The following is a 6,915-nucleotide window of genomic DNA, read 5'->3' on the forward strand; positions in this document are numbered from 1 at the left end:
CCAACCTTTGGTTGTTGATTTACATTGATTGATCCTTGAACATTAGTCTTTTGTACCGTTCAAGTTTAATCCTCTTATATTCAATCGGGCTCGTAGATCTCTATTTGCTAATTGCGGATTGAATTAAGAATTAGAGATATTAAACTTTTTGATATACTTTTCTCTAGATTGATTCTGACTGTTTAGTTGATTCTCTAGAAAGTATATTGGAGTAAGTCCTCTCAGATTGCCAAAAAAATTGTTGGGTGTGGTTGTTAGACCCCCGCATTTTCAGTTACACATCCAATTAGCATGTGTAACTGGCATCCAATAATTACTTTGGAGGAACAATCATTAGAAAGTTAAGACACTCACATTTCATCCAAGAGATGCAACATCCTTATTGTTCTGATTAATGTCACCCTTAGTACTCTAACACATGCCTATAGCTTGTGTGTGCAGTAACAAGTAAACATCAACTAACCTGCAAAAATTAGTAAGCAAGAAAAAAATTACTAGTGAACAACAAACTGACGCAATTCAATGTGGCAAGTTGAAAAGAAGAAAGGAACTCAACAAATTAAAAAGGTGCAACAACCATTAGCTTTTAGAGAAACAACAAATTGATACAACATTTAGTAGAGAGAACAAGAAGTTGGTGATAGAGAATTAAAGGAGCAGAGCTTCAGCGAGTTATTAGGATAATAAAACAAGAATTCACACAACTAGTTATAAAGAAAACCAAAAAACTGAGCAAAATAGAGAGAGTGTAGGAAGTAACTACAAAGATAATAACATAAGAGATAGATCCGCAAGGGTTGTACCATGGAATACAGCTAAATACCAAATTCATATACAAATATAGAGAGTATGGACCAGATTAATAGTGGTTCTATTAAAAAAAACAAGACTTGCTGCACCTAGAGCAGCAACTGGGAGAAACAAGTTACTTCAAATTGGACAAATAAGCAACATAAGATTTTTAGAAAAACAAAAAAAATCTTACTCGAATTCACATTAAAACCGCAAAAGCTAATATTCAGTTGCAAAATGATATAACCCAGAATAACAAAATCAGGGACCACTGAAAGGGAAAAATACAATTCGCAGATTCAGGTTAGACGCAGTACAGGGAAACTAAGTAATCAAGCTTCCTGCAATTATAATAGCTACTAGCAACCAATGATTCAAAAAACAGGACCTCCTGTACTTGTAACAATTACACGTAAATCTAATTAGAAAACTAGATAAAGAAAACACAGGAAAAAGATACCAGAATTTATATAATCCCCGCACCTATATCAAACAAAGTAGATACAGGGTCGAAAGAGGACTTAACAGGCCAACCGTGGGAATCAGCAGATATAAGTACATACTAGAAATATCCATCACCCTTATTATGATACCAGATTTCTCAAAAATAAAAACACAAAAATCTTCAAAATACTCAAAACTATACACAAAGGCATCAACAGGATTGAAAGACAGAACTAAGAGGATTTATTATGATACCATATTTATTTTTAGTAATTATAAACCATCTTCATCTTACTACCTCTTAAATTTCCTCGCCTTTTAATTGCATCTAGCATTTCTATCTTTGCTTTTGCCTCCGCTTCTTCAACCTTTGAACATGAACTGAAATCGCCCTAATCAGATTTGCCTTTTTCTATCTCAGGAGAGGAATTATAGGGATCTCTTCGACTATTCTCCTCTTGGAAACACCATCTAAGAGCTTAGACAGAGATACAGAAATGATAAAAATTACAAAATCAATTGATCATGAACATATATGAGTTCATATCGGATTGAAAATCAAAAGTAAGTAAATATTCAAATTAATTCATATGGTAATAAGGATTAAGATGCTCTAATCACGAATCACAAGTTCAATTGTCGATCGAGATTAAAAATTAAGAGACAATTCAATTTTAAGCAGTATGCCCTAGAAAATTTGTCTACAAATATTTTTCAAATTTTTTAACTCAACACAAAGATTAGGATAAGATGATAACTGATGTATTCTATGATCATGAATTAATTAAGGAATTTCAGTTGAAATCAAAGTTAATTATATTTTCAAGAGACGTAAGAATTAGTTTCGATTTTTATTTCCGAATCACATAATAAGAAATTTCAATTGATTTAAATAGGATTAGAAGGGAGAAACTTATCTTTCTCAACTTTTTGTTGTTGAATTTTCAGATCTGATTGTTGATGACAATCTTCATTGTCTCTACATATCGATTTCGACTTACTCAGAAACAAATGAAGATCCAGAACATCATCAGTAGATACATAAGTAGAGATCAAAGAATCTTATCATTTCTTCCTCTTCGTAGTACATCGAATCAAGAAACCCCTAGAAAATGAATCAAATGAGAGCAGCTGTGGTTTTCGTTTTGGTTTTAGATGAGAGAGAAAATGAAATAAAAAATGAAACTGAACATAGGCTGACGTTACATTTCATCAGATATATATGGGGTATTTTAGGTATTTTAAAAGTGTAGTTTTATTGGTAAGCCTAATATCAAAAGTTTTGGGCCTAGGAATATCAAAATATGAAAGTACGGAGTTGGGAGAGAATGATCCATTTTATGGGGTTTCTCAATGTACAACCCATATAGTAAGGGGTTTGCAATAGTTTTTACTTTCTCGTAATGGGTGTATTGCACACCGCATGCTGTAAACTGCCAGACCAATACCCTGATGAACATCCCCCAATTCTGATATGTTTGATCTCCCGGGTATTTTTTGGTAGAGAGTGGCTCTTAGTCGTTATTTGCATGACTAAGGCGTGCCTATAAGGCTAAATCCTACTTGCACAACTAGGCCTACCTATATGGTAAGGTCCACATGACATAGAGCATGTCATATCAGGACTAGTAATGTGAAACGTGGTAGTTGCTGAGTGGGCCCACCATCATGACATGTGAGAAGTGGTCATGAATAGTGGAAGAACGAATACGTGATTATTCCAGCAATTAACATATGTCGTGATTCTTGTATAAAAAATCTACAAGTAGAGAAATATTTCGACCAATCACGCGCAAGCTAGGCAACAGGTGGTCATAAGTGACAACTCAAGTCGTAAGAGTGGGATTTGTCGTGAATAGTACTCAAAAATAGCACATGGTTCTTTAGGTTAAATAACTGAATTATATAATGGATCCTCTAAAAATATCTTTTGTAAGAAATGCATGTGAAGCAGCGTTTTCAAGCAAGCAGCTCAAAATATTCGATGCATGTAAAGCATCGTTGTATATAGACTGCCCAATTAGTCGCAGATTTCATAGTTAGAAAAGTGGCGTGACCACCCCTCTTGGTGGAAGGATGCCGGCCATTGGTGGATGCACACGTAGTCTACTAACGACGTGATCGGTCCATTAATAAAAAGGATGGAAGGTGGCAATCACAGTACCTCATCAGTCACCTAAGATTGGATCTAGGCCAGCCAAACCATCTAGCCAAGTTGGATAACTGAGATGAATTGCGGCAGTTATGGATCGTCGTTGATCTAATTAAGACTCTTATAGGAATCTCGACTATCTTATTTCGGTCGACGATTTAGAGCAAATCATGTATACTAGGAGTTCTTTGATTGGCTAAAATAATAGAAGAGCGAAAGTAGTCACCATGGAGCTTGATCGTTCCTGCCAGGAATGATCCAAGCTTGTTAAATCGAACGGCGAAGTTGTATAGTCGTGATCATTCTGCGTCTGACTTGGACGGCCATGATTTAATTCTTTATATAAAGAAGGAACTCGACTGGCCTACTTTGGCCAACGATTTGGAACGGAGCAGGTAGGCTAGGAGCAATCTTGTTGGTCGACATAATAGATGGGTGACCGGTCATCACAACACAACACCTTGTTTACCGAGAATGTAAGAGTTTAGGTTAGTTAATTGGGCCAGCCAAGTTGTGTGGTCGTGATCAGTTTGCGACTGACTTGGGCGACCAAGATTCCTTAAGAAATTAAACTACTCGACTAGCCTAATTTGGCTAACAATTTAAAGTGGAGCTTGTAGGATAGACCGATAAGAAAGAGGGGAGCAATGAGGCCAACAAGGAGCAAGGCCGGTCGGCCATGGGAGATCAACCGACTAAATGGTGCGGTCGTGCTCCTTCCGTGACTGATGTAATCATTCTCAGTTTCCTCTTTATTTGTTTTTTTCTGCTTTTGTTATGTTTTTACTCCTACCGGTCCTATGATTGGCTAAATCCTAGCTTGACTAGGTTTGGTCTCGACCAATCAAGATCAAGATATCGTTCATGCTCCATTTTTAGGGAAAAAATCCAATTTTGTGAGTTGACACAAAATTAGGTTAATAATTGAATTTTGTGTATTGTCACAAAATAATCAATTTAGGTGAATTTTGTATGTTAACACAAAATTACTAAATTTTTTTTTACTCTTCCTGGCACGACTTGTAGTGCCTTTGATGCATATCTTAATTTAGACATGAATCCATGTTACTCGGCTAAGAATGAACATGAACGTCAACCAGTATTAAGAGTTCAGCTAAGAACATAGCATTAAATAAATACTCAATTGGGTCTATACTAGTGAGCAATTCATCTAGGAGCTTGAGTTTTCATGATAAAATATTAGAATATCTGAGACTATTGCAACATGCACCAATATTATTCTGATAATTTTACATATGTGGGTATTGCATTACGCAGTGAATACTGTTATACATATACATATATTTTGAGTTCAGCCAAGCGAAGCTCGTAAATATAACTACATGTATACGAGAAGAGAAGCATATGCTCTCTCCAGGTTTATGATATAGTTGTAAAATTCCTTACGAAACGCAAATACTTCAAATCATAATATTTTGAATATTGCAGCATTAATATCGATTTTACGGTTTTCGTCCTAAGCTAAAAACCACCATCAACATTAAGTCCCCTGCTTAGCACGTAACAGTGACATTGTTGCGGGGTATGCACTAGATGGTGACATATGAAAATAAAGTTCATAAGACAAAATAGGCAGACGTTACCAGGGAGAGAGCAGTCACCTTGGGCCATGACAATGAAGCGTCGGTCCAGAAGCAAGTAGCAATAATCTTTCTAGCATATTGACGTTGTATGGTCACATATAAGGATTGAGGCATGATCGGCTAGGGCATTAAGCTTGGTCAGGCATCTCCAGGTCTGTGCGTGCAAACAAAGGGGAAAGTCCTTCTCCCCGGACTTGGAATGTCAGGTATAAAAGGGAGCTTTGCTCCTTCCTATCATATGCCAATCAACAAGACCACTTTCAGTGGCCATCGCGGACAAGGTAGATAAATCCGTCTTGCTCTTCATGGGATCCTTCGCCGTGGAATCTTATAATATTGATAGGGTTGCTCGTTATATGGATTTCGATCAGGGGACCCTTTCTCGTCGTCCGCCAAAACCCTCTAGAGATTACTTGAAACCTGTATTGGATACGGGTGCTCACACGGAAGAAAAAAGACTTCCATTTTTGCTCTCTAGAATACCATTGGTAACCCCTAAATATATATAATGCTGGCGAAATGAGCTTCTTGATCTTCACCAATTCGTGCATGCAGTCGTAACAGTATTAGATGGCAAGCTTTCTTCCGAGATTTTAGAGAACTATCCCAGGTTGAAGCCACTCCGGCCAGTAAACGTAAAGCCTCTGATGAACCAACTCAGGTAGAGATCCGTGTCTCTTTTCGTCTTGAATTTATTACTCCCTCCTTCCTATTTTATATGAAGGGGAAGGGGTTTTTTATAGTACCAAAATAGACGAAGGTTTCCATAATTTTCACACTTTCTTCCTAATTTGACCCTGCATTGGAATCAATCACTAAAAATAAGGAACAAAAAACTAGGAAATTTAGATATTATAACAATTATTATTAAGGGATATATATGGAGAAAAATTAATCTCTTTCCATTTTCTTAATCATATGGTAACATATGACTTGCTTGGTGTTTCGGGAGAAAGTCGTGTGAGACATAGGTAAGATGGAGGTAAACTTGAGATCAGTCCTCATGAGAGGGAGACTAGGTAAAATAGGCTTGCAGGTGGCACCCGAACAACTATAGTGGTCTTTAATTCTTTGAACGTACAGGTATGTACACGTTTTTCATTTGACCGGCTGAATTATCTAGATAACTTTGAACTAATCTCGTTCAACTTCTTCTATAATTCTAGTACTCTAGGAGGATGAAAGCCTTTGTTAGACTCGCGTCAGCTGCAGGTAACCTGAATAATAACACATTCAAGATACCTTCGGACGAAAGAGAAAAATCCGGTGACACTGAGTCACTTTCGATTAATGAGAATGGTACCCAAATAGACTCAGGATCCAGTAAAGATGAAGGTAGCACTGCAGAGCATAATGATAACATGTCCAACTCCCCAAGCAAGTCAGCTGATGGACATGTAATTTCTTTCACACATTCTCTTATCTTTGACTTGTTTGTTTCTCCATGGGACGCTCGAATATGAATCTCGTGTACTGTTGCTATACCGGTGCTCTGGATTCCATAGTTGACAATTGGGTTTTGTGAAGGTTTGTTCTCTGTTGTTTAGGCTTAGTTTGGTGTTCAGTCTGTTGAAGTCTCTGGGTTTGCTTAGTTTATGGTATTCTTCACTCTTTCAGTTAGGTTTTTTTGTTTTTCTTTTAAGTTATAATAGTCTTGTAATCTCGTTGTACTGAGATCTTTTTTTTGGTTCTAATAAATTTTATGTTTCTTAAAAAAAAAAAAAAAAAAACCTTACTGGGATGATGTTGAACGAACAAAAGGATGATGCGGAGATAATGGTGATTGACGATGTTGAGGATGCCACCATGTTTCCTTCTCATGGGATTGAATATGTCGTCACTTTTCTTGGATCCTCTATTCAATGTGCCTCTTTTTTATCATGTGCTTGTTGGAGGGTTAGTAGTAGCTGGTGGAAGTACGCC

Source organism: Papaver somniferum, chromosome 4 (assembly GCF_003573695.1).
Source record: "Papaver somniferum cultivar HN1 chromosome 4, ASM357369v1, whole genome shotgun sequence".
NCBI classification, from domain to species: Eukaryota; Viridiplantae; Streptophyta; class Magnoliopsida; order Ranunculales; family Papaveraceae; genus Papaver; species Papaver somniferum.